The sequence below is a fragment of the Leopardus geoffroyi genome, chromosome D3 (genome assembly GCF_018350155.1).
Source record: "Leopardus geoffroyi isolate Oge1 chromosome D3, O.geoffroyi_Oge1_pat1.0, whole genome shotgun sequence".
Classification (NCBI taxonomy): Eukaryota; Metazoa; Chordata; class Mammalia; order Carnivora; family Felidae; genus Leopardus; species Leopardus geoffroyi.
In genome coordinates this window covers 4,998,195-5,017,432 of record NC_059339.1, presented here as the reverse complement: position 1 = coordinate 5,017,432, position 19,238 = coordinate 4,998,195, and the positions used below count along the sequence as shown (strand labels likewise).

Sequence of the window (19,238 nt, the reverse complement as noted above, 5' to 3'; positions counted from 1 at the left end):
CTTGGCTCCAGGCTTCGGTCACTACAGAAGTGCTTGGCCAAATGACTTCGCTTCCTCGTGCCTCGCAGTCCCCTAGTCTTTCAGGGGGGCTGAGGGTAGCAATGCCTTCTTCCGTCTACTGTGGAGAGTCTGGAATGAGCTAGCGCACGGAGGGTGCTTAGACAGTGCCTGCCACAGAGGCTGGTTCACTCACCTCCAAGAAGGGCCTTGTGTCATTTCACACGCGTGCGGGCGTATCAGTGGGATAAATCCTGACATGTGGTGCCACTCAATCCTGGGTCATGTGCACATTAGTTTTGGATGGGTTTTCCAAATTATCAGTTTTATTCCTGCCAGGGGTGAGTGACCTTGTGTCCCCAGAGCCCCACCCGACCCGGACCAGACTCTAAAGTCTGGTCCTTTGGACTTTGGTCAACCTAAAAAATAAGATGTGGCATCTCCTAATTTGGGGGAGGGGGAGTCCCCCCAACGTCAATGGGATTCGAACAAAACTCCTTCGGGCCAGTTCCTGTTCTGGGCTTGTGGGCGTGCAAAGTTTATCTGCCTGAAATGCAAGACGGAGGGGACGTGTGGGGTCCTTTCCGCGGAGGTAGCTAGTCGCCAGCCCGCGGCAGCTGCTCTGTTGCATTTGCAATCTGTGCAAATTGCGTAAGGAATGCAAACGATTTCTCAGGACACATGTGTCAGTTGCTTTTGTCTTTCATGTCCTGGCAACATATGGGTAAGGTAAAAACACACACACTTGAAGCCCAGAGGAAAGCACGATATCGCAGCTGACGAGAAGCCTTTTGAATGCTCATGAAAGCGCGAGCGTTTTGATGCTCCGTAGAATGAGGGACCGTGCCGGGAGCCTCTCGCACCGGCCAGGAGCAGGACGACGTTCGCAGCACCTGCTTTCTGGAGACGGGAGCGATTTTCCAGTACAGATGGGCTTGTTTTGGGTCTGAGTGTCTGGGAGAAGTGGCAACATGGGAGAAATGATTAGAAAGTAATCTGTTTGTCAATGTATTTGTTCATTAAACATTCAAAGAATTATTATTTGAATGCATGGATGGTGGCATTTGAAAGTCATTGATCAGGGATGTGACATTTTTTTGCAAAGAATTCCAGAACCGTGGGGCCTCTCTTATCTGATCTGAGGCTGGCTCACGTTTATGATGCAAGAGGGTGTTCACCTCTTGTATTTTGCTCCTTACCCTTTTTGTTGTTTTTAAAGGACCTTTTGGTTTTCTTTTTCCGACTTCTGGCTCACTGGCTTCTGAGTAGGAGTTTCTCTCTCTCTCTCTCTCTCTCTCTCTTTATTTAAAAAAAATTTTTTTTAACGTTTATTTATCTTTGAGACAGAGAGAGACAGAGCACGAATGGGGGAGGGTCAGAGAGAGGGACACACAGAATCCGAAACAGGCTCCAGGCTCTGAGCTGTCAGCACAAAGCCCGACGTGGGGCTCGAACTCACGGACCGCGAGATCATGACCTGAGCCGAAGTCAGCTGCTTAACCGACTGAGCCACCCAGGCGCCCCTCTCTCTTTATTTTTAATGTTTATTTTTGAGAGAGAGAGAGAGAGAGAGAGAGAGAGCGAGCTCGAGTGGGGACAGGGCAGAGAGAGAGGGAGACACAGAATCGGAAGCAGGCTCCAGGCTCTGAGCTGTCAGCACAGATGAACCCACGAACCGTGAGATCATGACCTGAGCCGAAGTCGGAGCTTAACCGACTGACCCGCCCAGGAGCCCCGGGGAGTTTCTCTTTATACACAAGTCATGGAACCTCACAGGGTGCTGTGGGCTCTTCTTCTGTTGTTTTTAATTTAAATCCAAGTTAGTTAACACATACTGTAATAATGATTTCAGGAAGAGGGTTTAGTGATTCATCACTTGCATGTAACACCCAGTGCCCATGCCAACAAGTGCCCTCCTTAATGCCCATCCCCTCACCCAACACCTGACCAGCAGCCCTCCGTTTGTTCTCTATGTTTAAGTCTCTCCTGGTTTGTCTCCTCTGTTTTTATCTTATTTTTCCTTCCCCTATGGTCATCTGTTTTGTTGCTTAAATTCCACATATGGGTGAAATCATATACTTGTCTTTCTCTGACTTATTTCGCTCGGCATAATACGCTCTAGCTCCGTGCACGTTGTTGCAAATGGTAAGATCTCATTCCTTTTCATCACCGAGTAAAATTCCATTGTGTATGTACACCACATCTCCTCACACAGGAGGTGGTGGCTTGATCGCAGCTCAGACTGTATCCCTAAGGGCCTGGTTTCTCGCTGGCTTCTGGCTGGCTTTCCCGGTGTTGGCTCCAGCCCGTGCCCCTGGGTCCCGCTCAGTGTGGTGACATCCCTCGGTGGTTCCTGAGCTCGCATCCCCCGACCACGGTGTCCCTGGGATGAGGGGAGGACTCTTTTGAGAGCCTCTGCACACGTCCGAGTGTTTCTAGATTCCTTAGTGCTACTGCGTTGGGTCACGGGACCACCAAAGTTTTCCCCAAAGGGAAAGGAGAGAAATAGGCACTGGGAAGGCAACTAACAAATACCTAATTGTAGGAAAAAGACTGCTAAGGGTCTGGCACTTGGCCTACGCCTGTGCCTTTGAACTTTGGAAGAATTGATCTGAGATCTGTTCATGATCTGGGGGAGAAGAATTACTCTTTCCTTGAGTGATTGGTCTTGGGCTCCACATTCTCTATTTCAGTATTTCAGATTCTGCTGGAAAAGCTACGTGCCCTCCTCATTGACCTGTTTTCAGCGAAGACGCTATGAGCTCAAGATGGAACACACTCTGACATTCCGTTGTCATAGCAACCCGAGTGGTAAACATCAGCTTGATGCTGTTTGGAGGGGGTGGCAGGAGTTAGGGATTGGGAGACTGGAGGAAAGCCAAAGGCTTGGGGCCCTAAGGCTGTGCCCCAGATTCCGCAGGGAAGGCTCAGTGGCAGGCCCGGGAGGGACTCCACTTCCAGAAAGGAGTGATCTGGAGCCGGCAGGAAGGTTTGGGACCAGACCCCCCTAAGTCCTGTTCTGACGGTCTCTTCACAGCCTCAGTTCTGGGACACCGTCTGCTCTCGGTGCAGCCCTTCCTTGTGTTCTGCTCCCGCCTCACCATCACCATTGTGCCTCTTGCTGGCACCCCTCTGCTGAAACTGCCCCCACCCCCGCCCCGGGGGTCCTCGGAGCTGCTTCTCAGGGACAGCTCCCTCCGCCCCCGCAAAGCCTGGCTCTCACTGCGCGGCTCACTGCTTCCTTTCCCCGTCCCAGGACGCCTCTCTTGGTATTCTTGCAGGCGTCTCGGCACCTGCCAGACTCGTGCATCGCAGGGCCGCCTCCCCCCCGCCCCCCGGGTCCCTCTTCCCACTCTGCAGGCTTCTTGCCCTTTCTTCCAATGACCTCAGTCACCACCTCCCTCTGACAGCGCCCCAACTTCTTGTGCTCAGGGTCTTCAGTATCTCGCTCACAGCCGCATGGGCATGGGGGCTCACACGTGTTTTGATATCACCGTGCCCCGTGCAGAGCTCAGCTTCCCCGGTGCCCTGTCCCCTCTCAGGGACCACCCCGGCTTCGCCCTTGCCCACACCGAGCCGAGCCCTGACCTCTTTCTCTCGCCCTCTCCCCTCTGCCACATCCAGTCCGTTTCCACGGCCTGCCACCGTCTCCTGTACCTTCCCTCCATCCCGGCAGCCTTTTTGCGGAATAGATTGCCGCGAGTTTGGGGATATCGGCGCCTGGCAAACAAAACCACGTGACCGTGGGATGGCAGCACCCACGAGCTTTATTTGGTTTGCACTCGGCCAGGATGCATGAGCGGGGAAGTCCCCCACTGTGGGAGACTCTTCCAGAAACAGAGGCCCCCCGCCCAGGTGGAAGGAGAGGATGAGAGCTCCTGGGGAGAAGGGGAGATAGGGAACTAGACAGCAGCACGGTTGGGAGTCTCCGGGTCCCGGGCTCTGAAGGACGGCGGAGGCTTGGGGTCTTTTATAGCCCAGGGTTGGTTCTTATTCATGGGTAGCAGATGTTGGGTGCAGTTTCACGGGATATGCAAAGCAAGCAGGCTCCGAGTGGCTAAAAATATGCCGATTTGGGCTATATTTAAAGGAACTAGAGGGTAAGAAATGGAGTTTCGCACCAGCCATCTTTGAAGTAATGGGAAAGATATGGAGGCCAATATTCGGGGGGCGTCTTCGGGTCACTTACGTAACAAGGTCGCCCCCCTCCTTGACCAGCAGGACCTTTGGCATTCCGGCTTATTTCTGCTTCTGGTCCCTTCTCCATTATTCCGGGGCGATGGCTGGCTGAACGGCATTGAATGATGCCACGTTCCCCTGACGTCAGCCACTTTGGTGCCTTCCCTTTGCCCCTGGGATGGCGGCCAGGCACCAGCTGGCCCTGTGTGGCCCGGATCTTGCTTCCTCTCTAGCCTGGTCTGGAGTTCTCTCTCCTCCTCCCACACCTGCTGCAGCCACACTGCCCCTCAGTGGGTCTCCGTGTCCCCCACCTCTGCCCTTTGCCGGCACTGCTGTCCTCCGCCCACAACTCTCTTTCCCACCCTTTGACCTGCTTCATTCCGTTTGTCCCTTGGACGCTGCATTAGATTCCTGGAGCCGCCGGACCAGATGACCACAAACTGGGGGCCCTAAAATAACGCAAACGTGTTGTCTCACAGCTCTGGAGGCCAGAAGTCCAAACTCATGGTGCTGGTGGGGTTCATTCCTTTTGGAGGCATGGGGGGGAAAGTCTCCCTCCCCCCCCCCGCCCCATGCCCTTCCCTGACTCCTGGGGGGCCCAGACATTCCTTGGCATGTGGACACATCCCTGTGATCTCTGCCTCAAGGTCCACACGGCCGTCTTCTCCGTGTCTGTGACAATCTCTGTCTTTCCTTTTAAAAATTCACCAATCATTGGATTTACTCCAACATGACCTGATTTCGTCCGTAAGGCCCCTGTGTCCAACTGAGGTCACATTGTGAGGTTGCAGCCGGATGGGGGTTTTGGCAGACATGAGTTAGCCTTGCCGGTAGGGTTCGATCTGTTTTGGTTCCGTCAGGTTGCGTTACGTGCCCTTCCTCCGTGCATCCAGCTGTCACAATGCTTGCTTTTCTTTCTGGAACGGCTCACTTATGCTCATGCCCCAGGTGAGACCGAGCTCCAGCAGGGCGAGGCTGCGTCAGGCCATTGTGCACGGTGATCCCAGCGCTCTGCCCAGGACCTGCCCACAGCGGGCGCTCAGCGAGCTCCTGATGGATGAATGGCGGTTATGCACTTGGTGTCTGTGCCCCCACCCCCGCCCTCAGAATTCACAGATTGAAGCCCTGACCTCCCGTGTGACAGAATGAGGAGGTGGGGCCTGTGGGGGTGTTTCAGGATGGATGAGGTCATGAGGGTGGGGCCCCCATGATGGGATCAGTGCCCTTATAAGGAGCTTCCTCTCTCTGCTGTGTGAGGACGCGGGGAGAGGCTGGCCATCCACAAGCGATGAAGGCAGGTGAACATGCCTGACCCCGCCCATCTGACACCACAAGCCCTGAGGACCACATTCCTGTCTCCCTCTCTCACATGTTCCTGGGGGAGGGGCCAAGGTGCTGGCCGTGGGCACCGGCTGGCTGGCGGAGAGGCAGGCTGATTTTTCCAGCCGAGGTGGCCTGCTCTGGAGATGGGGCTCCCCTGCCCCCCACCCCTCGGGTTTGGGGGGTTTCCAAGGAACCAGGAGCATGGGCTGGGCCTGAGTGGCCTCAGGCTGGATTGAGGCTGGGTGATGAGCTTGTTAATTCCATGGGGACAGTTCCCTCAGAGCCAGGGGGGTTCTGCGGTGGCCGAAGGCTGGATTCATCTCTACTGGGATGGGCGTTTTCACATCGAACCCCACCCACTCCCACCCTGGGGTGTGGGGACCTCGGCACTCAGGTGGTCTGTGAGAGGAAGAGCAGGGACAGGTGGAGGTCGGAGAGAGGGGTTTCCTCTGCGAATGCAGACGAAATAAAGGAAGAAAAGGCCTTTTGGTAAAACCACCAGATTTCCCTGGAAGGCTGCGACCCATCCAGGCCCCAGTCGTTTCCTGGGCGCGGTGACATTCGTCGGGGAGAAAGGAGGTGGGGCTGGGCGGGATTGCTGGCCCATTGCGGGCCGCGGGTGTGCTCAAGGTCGCGGGGGCGCGGGTCCCCTCTCTCCTCCCCAGGGTGCGCGCTCGCCTCCCAGGGCTCAGCGGCCGCCGCAGGGGTCGCGGAGGAGGAGACACCCTTGTCACTGGAGTCCGCCTGCGCTGGGCCGTGACTTGCCAACAAGAGTCCCGCGATGTGGAGTCACCGTGCCCGTTTAAAGGGCGTTCCGTGAGGAAGCAGCGGTGCGCCCAGGCGCGCATCCCCAAATCGCCCCAAGGCTGGGTTTCCCATCTGGAAACGGGAACCGACCACCTGCTGTCACCCGGCCGCGACAACCTCGGCCACTAGGTGGCAGTGTTGCCGCGCACGAGCCCCTGGTCCCTGAGCAGGCAACCGCAGAGGGGCCCGGGGGTCGGTCAAGGGGCAGCTGGGCCGGGGGCGGGCGCCCCGCGGCGTCCCCAGCACCTGCCGCCACCTCCAGAAGTGCCGTCCGGGCCCCCGTGCCCCTTCCTTCTCAGGCTGACTCTGCCCACACCAAATAAGCGCTGAATTAAACCCGAGAAAAGAGGGGCTGAGAGGTTTTTGTTTTGGTTTTGTCCCCATTGGGCCCCCCAGATCTGTTGTTGAAAAGCGAGTTTACATATGACAGGGGCTCCTTGCATCGCCCCCAGGCCACTGTGGGGAGGAAGGTTCCATTCCTTCCCTTGTGTTCTTTATAGGTTTTACCCTGCAGACGTCTGGGTCATATTATCAGTCAAAAGCGATAATGGGGCCCTTGTTTGCTTTGGGAGAAAGCAGGTGACTGAGTCTGTGCCATTGCAGCCGTGGGACCTAACCGGAGGGAAATAAGCAGAAGCATTACAGATTCCAGGAGCCTGGACTCCACCCCTTATGTGCTGTGTGACCCGAGGCATGTGTCTTGACGTCTCTGTGCCTTTCTTTTTAAAAAACCTGTAAGGTGGATACAACACTACAAAATGAAGTCGATGATTGTATTAATGATAAAACATTACGAGAATGATACCCGATCTCACAGAATCGTGTAAAGAATAAACGCGTTGGGGCGCCTGGGTGGCGCAGTCGGTTAAGCGTCCGACTTCAGCCAGGTCACGATCTCGCGGTCCGTGAGTTCGAGCCCCGCGTCGGGCTCTGGGCTGATGGCTCAGAGCCTGGAGCCTGTTTCCGATTCTGTGTCTCCCTCTCTCTCTGCCCCTCCCCCGTTCATGCTCTGTCTCTCTCTGTCCCAAAAAAATAAATAAACGTTGGAAAAAAAAAAAAAAAAAAAAAAAAAAAAAAAAGAATAAACGCGTAAAGAGCTAATACACATAAAGCAGTTAACCAGTGACTGGCCTGTTGGGGGCACAGGACAGTCCCTAGTTATCGCTATTATCACCAATATTTCATTTTTGGCTACTACTAATGATAAACTTGTGCTAACTTCCCAATCAATACTGATCTGTTCTTTCTCTGAGAGTTGGCAACACGTATGACCTCCATCTGGCAAATGAACAACGATATGGACTTATTTTATTTGTTATCAATTCTTTAAATGTGGATTTGTTCCTCAAAAGTAGGCTGTACCCGCTGCTTGCCTTTTCCCGTCACAGCTCTTCACTCCCTGCATCCGGGCGATCATTTACTTGCTCGATCGTTGCGAGAAATTAGTTCAGACAGAAAATGGGCTGAAGTTCGTTGTTGTACAGGAGGCGGAAAGGGGTTTTCAAGCAATCAGATAGTCACGAGGATTGTGGGAGAGACGTTTAAGATCATGCTGTTTAAACCCTTAACCCTTAAAAAACAGTCTTAACGATTCGTGAAAACAGAGTCTCGAAGGACCAGCCATAAGGGCTAGACATTTGTTTCCTTTCCTATACGTACTTGGCAGGTTTGAATAGTAGAAAAGAATAAGAGAGAGAAGGAAAGATACTCCGTGAATGATTTGGGGCGGACCCACGCCAGCCTGTGTTAGTGCTGTTTCACTGTGTGTGTTCAGTGCTTTTTCCGCATCTGTTGAGGTAGCTGTAGGATTTTCTTAAAATCACTTTTTTAATGTTTGTTTACTTTTGAGAGGGAGAGAGAGAGAGAGAGAGAGAGCGAGCGAGCCTGAGTGGGGGAGGGGCACAGAGTCCAAAGCGGGCTCCAGCCTCCGAGCTGTCAGCACAAAGCCTGATGCGGGGCTCGAACCCACAAACCGCGAGGTCATGACCTGAGCTGAAGTCTGATGCTCAGCCGACTGAGGAGGTGGCCGTAGGATCTTTGTCTTTCAGTCTGTTAATGCAGTTTGCCACCCATGTTTTGATTGCACGATGCCAGTTGCAAATGCCAATATAGCAATGGAAATGCCGTGCAGAACTAACTCGGCTGCGTCTACTTCACTCGACAGGCACACACTCACTCTACAGCACTTGGCTCTTTTTTTCTGCATTTGAAGAAAGTTCTGGTTCGAATGTAGAACATAGCTTCTCTGAGCTGTCAGTGCCTCTGCCTACGCATCTCAGATGCAACCCGCTTATCCGTACTTGCTTTGAGTAACTCATTTGAGGGTGCCTCAGTCGGTTAAGCATCTGACTTTGGTTCAGGTCATGATCTCGAAGTTTGTGGGTTCGAGTCCCATGTCAGGCTCTGTGCTGACAGCTCAGAGCCTGGAGCCTGCTTCGCATTCTCTCTCTCCCTCTCTCTCTGCACCTCCCTCACTTGTGATCTGTCTCTCTCTCAAAAATAAATAAACATTAAAAAATAAAAGGCCAGGGTAATGGCTAAAATGCCTGCTTTGTGACCCCAGGTGTATTCCTGATTTCTTTTCTTCAACAATAACTGTGTTGAGAAGGTTTAAGAAATCAGCCTTGACCTGGTGGAGATTGTTCCATTTGGGTAACTGAGTGGATTTTTGTGTTGCTTCTTACAAAAAACACCCTTGTTCTTGTCAAAATGGTACCCTTATGATGCTTTGGGGGAACCCCCTCCATCTACCTCCTTCCAGGCTCCCCGGAAGAGACACGTGACTTTGGCTGAGCCAATCAGAACAGGCCATTCCTCCGGCCACAGTGATTGGTTCAGGGATGGGCATGTGACCCATCAGAGCCAAGGCGATGCCCCACTGCCTTCTTCCCGGAAAACTGGGGGAAAGAAAGCCTCGCTGGTCTTGTTGGATGTGAAGGAAGGAAAATGTGAGGCTTGGTGATGCTAATTGTGCTCTGCTGTGCAGATTGAGAATAAAACCAGCTCCACAGAAAAGAGCAGAGAGATGGATAAAAATGCATCTTAAAAAAACTTTTAAAATTTACTTTCAGTAAAATTTTCCCTTTTTGGTCTATCGTGCAGTGAGTTTTTGACCCATGCATAGCTTCGTGTGACCACTGTCACAACCAGCATACAGAACGGTTCCATCAGACCCATCCTGATACTTAAAAAAATGTTTGGTAGTCACACCCTCCCCATCCCATAGTTCCTAGCAGTCTGTGACCTATTATTCTCCATCTTTCCAGTCGTAATGGTTCTAGAATGTCACATACGTGACACCATAGAGTAGGCGGCTTTCTGAGGTTGCCTTCTGACTTTCTGAATCATGCATGTGAAATTGATCCAGGTCGTGTATCTGTCGGTTCCTCTTCTTTCTTTCCTGCTGAGTAACGTTCCATCCAGTGGATATACATTTGTGTAGCCACTCACCCATTGAAGACATTTGTGAAAACCCACATTGATGACATTGTCGAGATGCTGGATCCAGGCTAGCCTGATGCTAGCCTGCCTGTAGACTCTCCAGCCCCGACCGCCATTAAAATCCACTTTTGTTTAGACTCCATATGGGTTCTCTGGGACTTGATATCAGAAATGACTGGAGAGAGGGAAGTCGGGGCTGAGCAGGTGAGAAGTCCCAAGCAAATAGGGTCCTCATATGACACTCCTGTAAATGGAGTTATACAGCAGTGAGTCGCATGCTGGGGTTTCCCTCCAGGTGGCAGGGAGGGTGGCAGGAGGTGACACCCCATTTGCCACGGAGGGAAATTGAATCTCAGAGGGATGAAGTGACTTGTCTCAGTACATCAGCTGAGCCGATGACAGGCCTGGGGGTCCAGCCCAGTAGTCCCTCTGCCTCTAGTAAGTAAACATCAGCTGCCTCCCAACCAGACAGGGGCTGACCTGTCAGCATCACTTAGTGAATTTCCCTTTTTTATTTAAATAATCTCTTGAGGTGTCCAATTTAGAATAAATATAAATGGAAATTAGAACAAGGTCATCAACATTTCCTACTGTTTAACAGCTGACGGTGCCTATAGGAGGTCAAAATTACTGTCACTAAGATCTATATAATCCGTTTAACAATGCTCTTTCTACATCTGGTGCCCCATGGAAACTTCTCACGTTGGCCTAACAGCCCCTCGCTTTGTTCCTCTGAATGTCTTCCTCCTTCTTGCTAACAAAAGCCCAGTTTACATGAAGGAAGAGACGTGTGATTTAAGCAGGATCGCAGCTCTCCGGATTGTCAGCCTGTACCGTGGTGTCTGGGCGAGGGATCACTGGCTGCTCTAACAAACAAACGTCAGCACTGGCTTAGCGCACTGAGCGAGTCCTTGTTCACATCCAACGTGGGTGTTCCTGGTTGGCTGGCTGTCCTCTGGGTGGAGGCTCGGGGGCCCAGGCTCCTTCCAGCTTATGGCTCTGCTACAACCGGGGGCCCCAGACCCCTCCTCTTCTCCCGGCTGGAAGGAAAAAAATGTCATTTTGGCTTCAGCGTAATATGCAGCACTTACATTCTTATTTCGCTGGCCAGAGCTGGATACAGATGCAGAGAAGGAGGCTCCTGGCTGAGCAGCCCATATGCAATTCTATGGGTAGAAAGACTTTTTTTTTTGACAGGTGTCCATCTTCCCTGCAGACACGACGCCTCATTGTCTAGGCTGAAGCTGCTCTCCCCTCACTCCCCTGCTCTGGTTTCCAACACTGTTCAATGCTTCCCTCCCCTCCCGTGGTGAGTTCCGTGTTCGTGCAGACAAAGTCTACTCATCATCACGGTCCTGCATACATAGGGGGAAAATAGAACGGTATGGCGTAACTTCCAGAGAAAGGTGATAGTCTTCTATCCTTCTGTGTCTTTGATCTCCCTCCCCAAAGTCAGCCACGTCCGGCCATTTCCACGTTCAGTTCTGCTTGTGATTATTTCTATAATTCTACACACTATTCTAGCTCTACACCTGGAGTGAACACATTTGGACAGCAGGGCGGTCTGTGTAAGAGAGGACGATGAAGTTAACGCACACACCCTCCTACTTGTCTTTTTTACCAGTTACCATTGCATTTGGCTGCAGGTAACAGAAACTCCTGGCCACCGGGGCTTAGCAAGTAGGGCCTTACTTTGTTTTCTTTATTCTTATATGTCATGCCGTGGCCAGCTCCTTCTGACATCCCGCATTACTTTCTCAGTGTGTAACTTTGGTCCCCATGGTTGCACAGGGCTGTCCCACCTATGTCCCCTTTCAGGGGACATGTGTGTCCTCAGAGAAGCGTTGAGTCTCAACTGGGGATCACTATTCTGCCTTTACTCAGGGTGGGGGTCTGTCTGCAGGGGACGTCCCATCTACAGAATTCAGTAACGCCCCTGGTTTTCAGCCTCACTCTCCCCCTGTCCTTGCTGTGTGTGCCCACATTGAGCCTGGGTCCCAGTGGGCATGGTAGCCCGAGACCCTCCGCGGCACACACAGAACGTTCTAGCACAAAATTTCCTCTGCTGTCTTGCCCCTCCATCAACGCACTTTCCTCCACTTGTTGTCTTCCGGAGATTTGTTGAAATATTTTATCTTCGGATGGACTTCTTCCATTTCTCTAGATAATAGGCTTATCCCTGTTTGTACTTGTATGCTTTTATTTCTGTGGAGTTTGTGCGGAGATGCGGGGACATGAGTGTGTTCAGTCTACCACTTAAAATCAAATTCCGCATCTTTCTTTCTAAAAGGAAAAATGTCAATATTTCTCTTAGCTTTTGAATAAGCGAGACATGTTCGTTGTAGGAGAGTCGGAAACACACAGAAAGATATATCAGAAAGTTGAAAGGCATTCCTGACCCTCACGCGCAGAGCCTCGCCCCCAGGTACGAGTCCACTTGGGTTCCGGGGTGGGCAGTTTGACGCAATGACTCTGAAGTCAACGTGGAAGGCAAGACACAGGCAAGTCCAGCTGCCAGAAAGGGCCGCCATGACAAAGTCCCACAAACCGAGCGCCTTAAACAACAGAAATTTATTTCCTCACAACTCTGGAGGCCAGCTGCCCAAGATGATGGTGTCAGCGGGTTGATTTCGTTGAGGCTTCTCTGCTCGCCGTGTAGACAGCTTCTCCTGTATCCTCACACGGTCTTTCCCGCGTGCATATATGCATGCGTGTGCACGCACGGCTGTGTCCATATAAGGACACCAGTCATACCAGATTAGGGCCCACCGTGGTGACCTCATTTTAACTTCATTACTTCTTTGAAGACTCCACCCCCAAGTTTTTCAATACCCCTCCCTTAAACTGCGAATTCCACTTAAACTCCCACTGGCAGATTCAATGTCTGCCGATTACCGTCACCAGATTCTCACTTCGCGTGAGACAGCATGAGAGGTTCAAGAGTTAAATGTGGTTCCCGAAATCTGCAAAGAGGGTGCATCTACAATGGTCTCACTACCCGAAAAAGGGGGAAAAAGTCAAGCTAATTCACATACCCAACACCCTCTGAGGCGAATTAGCTTTTGTGATGATTATTTCACAATTGTATATGCGCATCCAATCATCGGATTGTGCCCCTTAAACATATACAGTTTTAGTTGTCGAATATACCTCGTTAGAAAAGAATTAAAGGTAAAAACGTGGACCCACACGTGCATACCCAGACGACCAGATGAAGGTCTGTGAGCGTGTATTTGATCTTGGGATACGGGGAGCGCTTTCTCGGCATGAAGGCAGTGGTAATCGTCAAGAAAGAAAAGACAGATGTTCTCGGCTACGTTTTAAAGATTGGGCGTTGGCCTTTTTTCATCTCCGTAGAATATTTGTACCCCCAGATTTTGCCTGAGGATATAATCTCCAGGGTCCTGCCACCTACCTCCTTCTAAGACCTTGGCTGGCTGGGTAAGAAAGCCTGTCCGCGGAGGGGAGTGCGAAGGGCGGGATTCTCTCTGGTCAAAATCTGGAGTTCACTCTTCTCTCAGGCTGGACTTCCCACCAGCTGTCAGCACTCTCGGCCCACGCTCCTTTGCTGTTGTCGCCTGCAGACTTGCTTTCCCTTGATTGTCTATCATCGCTGCAAGCCACCTTGCGGGGAGGGGCACCGCGGGAAGCGTGCTGATGCGCTCACGGTGGGTTGTCGTGGGGCCATGGGGGTGCTGTCGTGTCCCTCGGGGGCCCTGCCGGAGCGCCCGGCGGAGGGATTTCTCTCAGAGCCAGGAAAAGCTTTGCTCCTTGCTTTCTCTTATGGACAGTGTCCAACTAGTGACCTCATCCTGTGCTTTGAGAGCTGGGCGACCCAGAAGCCCATTGGCCGTTCCTTTGAGTCATGGCTGGCACCCTTGCAGTGTAGATGTTCTTTGCTGAGCTTTTCTCTAGCAGCAGAACGTGGTGACTGGGACGGTGAGCTCTCCCTGGAGCTGGCCTGCCTGGACAGAGTTCCACCTCTGCTGCCTACCAGCCGTGTGATCTCAGGCAGGTCCCATAAGCCCCCGTGCCTCAGTTTCCCCATCGGCCAGGGAGGATGACAATGAAATCCTCCTAACCAGAAGACTGTGAAGATGAAGAGTCCCTACCTGTGAGATGCTTAGAATAGTGCTTGGTGGGTGCGTCACAAGGGTTAGGTGAGTGGTGGCGACGATGATGTCTCTATCTTTTGTCTTATCGCTGTCTGAATAGTCGTATCTCATCCTTAACGGACTTGAGGGCATGTACCCCAAGCCTTGCCCTCAAGGCAACGAATGATGTAATTTTTGCAAAGCGCCTACTGTGTGCTCAGTAGCGTCTTTGACTTTTTAGCGCCGTGCCTCTCCTCGTTGCTATTCCATCGAATTATCCAGGGAACCTAGAGAACATTGGGCCCTGCCCGAGACCATCTGGATCTATTCGGCGGGCAGGCCCAGGTACCACATATGTGTTCTCTGCCACGTGCATCGGTGGAGCCACCTGGGTTGAGAACGATCGGCCATTAGGACCACACTCTGACAGATCAGTGAGGAAGGTCTCTTGCGGGTGCTTTACAAAGACGTGGCCACCTGGCACACCGGAAAGAGAGCCTTCGACACCTGGCCGTGCGTGCCTGGGTTGTCTGGTGTGAATTGGGAATGCCACAGGCCGGGACCCTCAGGTGGGCGACCAGTGGCCACAAGACTGATAATAAGCTACCAGGTAGGCTGGCGACGTGAGCGAAAATACGAGTCTGTGCGTGGAAGCAGGTTCACGCTGCATCGCCTTGGGGCTCGGGACTGTAGGTCCCACTGATCCCAACCAAGGCACATGCCCAGGGATGTTTCTCGGGTGCCAGACGCAGCGGTGAGGTGATGTTCCATGCACTCGGGTCGCAGGGTCCCCGCCGGAGTTCCCGGTTTGCTGTGGATTGCGTCGTTCTGGGAGGTTCCCGGCCAGAGGTGCAGAGCGTCCTTCTGGCACACCACCTCGTGCTCTCGGCGAACCCGTGCGGGAGTCTCTTCCCGGCTCATAATGAGGGCGGTGGTGACAAGCCCTGTTCAGCTGGGCCTCCTAAGACTCCCTCAGTTCATGCTCTCAGGACCCGCGTCACTCGACAGGCGGTGAAGAGCCCTCGAGGAGATCAGCAAGCTGAATAGGACCTCATTTCACATTCAGAGCCTGGGCCACCTGGTCTACCCGCCAGTGGGGAAAAGAGCGGTGACAGGGAGACACTTGACACCCCAAGAATGGTGACACTTGGGGATTAAAGTGAGGGGTGGTCGCTTCTCAGGCCATGGATGTGTTTCTTAGGGCACTGTCCCATGGCTTTACAGGACACTCCTGAATTCGGGTATCATATTTTGTTGCGATCTGGTTCGAGGACAAAATGAGGCCCTGCCCGCTGATTTTTGTGGCTTTCCATATAAGCTTTCAGACAAAATTCGTGCCGCGTTTTGCTTGAGTTATGTTGGGGCAGGATTGTAAACCCCACACTGTTATTTCAGATGAAATGCACGCTTTGGCCACAATAAACAAGGGAGGAGGCACGGCTTTACATCTCCTGCAAATCAGTTTTTGAGAGGTATAAATTAATTGGCACAAATGATTAAAAAAACACAACAATCCACAATGAAAACAGAGCCTATTAAAACCTACATATATTTTTAATGTCCCGTTCCACGCGTGTAAATAAGCCAGAATTTAAACCTTGCCTTGGGCTTCCCCTACATTTTATAAGAAGGTAAAATTTGGACTTACCTCTTGCTTCCTGAATCTGGTCGGCCGGGTGCCCACTTGGCTCCGCTGAAGGGGACCGTCATGCTGCGCAAGGCAGATGTTCCCTTTTTGCCCATTATTTCATGGTCAGGTTCACCTAGAATTTAAATTCCTGGTTTGGAGACGGGAAATAAACCAACAAGACACTAATTTAAATTTCATATGAAATGGCGCTTCTGCACGGCTTGACGTTGTCGAAATACAAATTGCCCCTTGGTGGTGGGAACAGCTAAAACTTGCCTTACGATGAGGCTAATTCTTGAAAGTCAGTTCCCGCCTCCCCCTTCTGTGTTCCATCCAAATCCTACCCAGTCCCACAGGACACGTTTGGGAGGACGCGGAGGTCTGTAGCATGAAAGTCAACATATGGTGTGCGTGTTTACGTGTGTATGCGTGTATGTTCTATGTGATACATATTATGTATTATAATACGTATTACATTTTAAGCAGGTTTGGGATAATTTAAGTAGAGTTTGGATGGCTGCTTTTTCACTCAACACAGCGTAAGCATTTTCTCGCGACGCTCCACGTTCGTTGAAATCGTGGTGCTTAATGTCACACACACAGTATGGCTTTCAACATTTGCTTAGTTGTGTCCCTCACGATGGGTTTTTACGTTGCTTGCAGTATGTTGCCGTGACAAGTCTTGCTTGTGACAAACCTGCTTGCCACATTGATCTCCTTTCTGATCTCTGGTTTATCTCCCCAGCATGGTTGCTAGGTGGGGAATTACTGGGATGGGTCTTTCTTTCTTTCTTTCTTTCTTTCTTTCTTTCTTTCTTTCTTTCTTTCTTTCTTTCCCTCTCTCTTTCTTTCTTTCTTTCTTTCTTTCTTTCTTTCTTTCTTTCCCACTCTCTTTCTTTCTTTCTTTCTCACTCTTTCTTTCTTTCTTTCTTTCTTTCTTTCTTTCTGAGAGAGAGAGTGAGTGGGACAGTGGCAGAGAGAGAGGGAAACAGAAGATCTGAAGCAGGCTCTGTGCTGACGGCAATAAGCCCGACGCAGGGCTCGAACTCATGGACGGTGAGATCACGACCTGAGCTGAAGTCAGATGCTCAACTGACTGAGCCACCCAGGCGCCCCTGGGATGGGTGTTTCTAAGGGTGTTAACACTCAGTTTCCTAATTGTCTCATATACATTGGCTGTGCCTGCCTCCAGACTTTGCCAGCTCCTTGGGGCAGAAATCACATCTGTCTTGTCCCTGTGATGGCCCTACACGCCACAGTGCTGGAACTATGACAAATGACTAGTAAGTATAGTTTGATAGATAATCAGAGGAGTAAATGGGTAATAACTGCTTCTCCAGTAATTAATCTGACACGGCACTGGCCGTATTGATGGCACTTGAAAAGATCTTCCTTCCTTCCTTCCTCCCTTCCTCCCTCCCTCCCTCCCTCCCTACCTCCCTCCCTCCCTTCCTTTCCTGAGATAGCATTGACATATAAAAAGTGTATGTATTTAAGGTGTACAATTTGATGTTTTGATATAAGTACTCATGTATATATAATCACCACAAACAAGCTAATTAACATACACATTACCTCTGCCGAGGTACCGTGTGCGTGTTTCGATTTGATTTAAAATCTGTGCTCTTAGCAAATTACAACGTACGATACAGGATTGTTAACTGTGTCACACGCTCTACGTTAGATCTCCAGAGATTATTCATCTTGGACGGTTGAAAATTTGACCTCCACCCCCCACCTCACGCCCCCAACCCTGGCCCCTGGCAATCACCACTCTAACTCTGCTTCCATAACTCTGACTATTTTAGGGTACACAAGCAAGTGAGATGGTACAGTATTTTGTGGAGAACTGGCTTTCTGAACACCTTCTTGGGGAAATGATGCATCAGCCCCTACGTGGTTGTATCTTTTCCCTAATCTCCTCATTATAATTTTGTCATCCTCTGGGCCAGGAAGGCTCACCAAGAACAGCCCTGAAAAGGCACCCCAAATGAAATCAATAGAAAAGTCTATTTTGCAGGGGCACCTGGGTGGCTCAGTCAGTTAAGTGTCCGACTCTTGATTTTGGCTCAGGTCATGATCTCACGGTCTGTGAGATCGAGCCCTGTGTCCGCTCTGCGCTGACAGCATGGAGGCTGCTTGGGATCCTCTCTCTCTCTCTCTCTCTCTCTCTCTCTCTCTCTGTCTCCCTCTGCCCCTCCCCTGCTTACACACATGCTCGCATGCTCTCCGTCTCAAAAATAAATAAACTGTAAAAAAAAATAAAAAGAAAAGTATATTTTGCAGAATTCGTAATGGTTGCAGAAACCAATGTTACCAGGAGTTAGAGTGTATGGAGTGGTATTTGTTTGCCTTTTGTCAACCAGGGAGGCTACATGAAACCCACCCGCCAGGTTGCATTTCTTCTTGCCCTGGCTTTAGGGCTGGAGATTTATTTCAGGGCAGGGGAGAAGCCCTGTTTGTTCTTGGCTTGATTTGCCAATCCTGGTTCCTGGTGGACTCTCTTTATTTATTACTAAAAAAAAGTTTAATGTTTTTATTTATTTTTGAGAGAGAGAGAGAGAGTGAGCATGAGTGGGAGAGGGGCAGAGAGAGAGAAAGAGAGAGAGAGAGGGGGAGACACAGAATCTGAAACAGGCTCCAGGCTCTGAGCTGTCAGCACAGAGCCCGACATGGGGCTCGAACTCACGATCCGTGAAATCATGGCCTGAGCTGAAGTCGGACGCTTAATCGACTGAACCACCCAGGTGCCCCTACTGGTGGACTCTCCTTAGTTTGAAAAAAGCTTGTTGGGTCTGTGTTTTCCCATTTGAAAGTAACATACACACATGCCTATAGGGATACATACACACATACACATGCTTATGTATATGTATATATTTTAATTAACAAAATAATACACAGTTGTCACAAGTTTAAAGAAAGTAGATGTTAAAAGGTGAAACCTTTTCTCTTTGGTTCTATGGACACGCAAACATAAATATACTATATATATGTGTATATATACATAGGGAATCTTGAAATAATACCCAAGTAGGATCATATATGATACATTTGTAATTTTTTATAGTTATTGATATATGGTGGACATTTCCCCAAGTATGCTTATGTAGCTCTACCTCATTTTTCTTAGAGCTGCCTGTTATCCACTGTAAAAATGTGTAGTTTAGGGGCGCCTGGGTGGCTCAGTCGGTTGAGTGTCTGACCTCGGCTCGGGTCACGATCTCACGGTTTGTGGGTTCGAGCCCCGCGTCGGGCTCTTTGCTGACGGCTCGGAGCCTGGAGCCTGTTTCAGATTCTGTGTCTCCCTCTCTCTCTGCCCCTCCCCTGCTCACACTCTGTCTGTGTGTTGCAAAAATTTTTAAAAATTAAAAATGTGCAGTTTATGTCATTTTCTGTGAATAAATCCTTAGAATGGTTTCATTGAACAGGTAGTGGTAATAGTAACAGTAACAGGCAAAGACTGGCTGGTGTTTATGGGGGTCAGCACGGTCCTGAGCACTTCATGTTTACCGACTCATTAATTTTTACAATAACCCAGTAGGGTAGGACTTCTGTTTACCTCCTACTTTGTATGAGGACATTTGAGGCACAGAGAGGCTAAAGTCACTTGCTCAGGTCGATCAGTCAGGACGTGGCGGCTTCAGGATTCACATCCAGGCCCCTGGCCCCAGCACACGCGCTCCTCAGTTTGTTCGCAAAGTGAAACTGCAGCCAACATCCTTGTAGATAAATCAGCATCTGTGCATTCTCCCTGGTATTTCGGG

The 19,238-nt window shown here is 50.8% G+C and overlaps 1 protein-coding gene across 1 annotated transcript in view; it reads left to right on the top strand.

Annotated features, from left to right (window-relative positions):
• Nucleotides 1-19,238, top strand: part of LOC123588322 (transmembrane protein 132B) — a 367,329-nt gene that overhangs the window by 130,901 nt on the left and 217,190 nt on the right. The window lies entirely within an intron of this gene.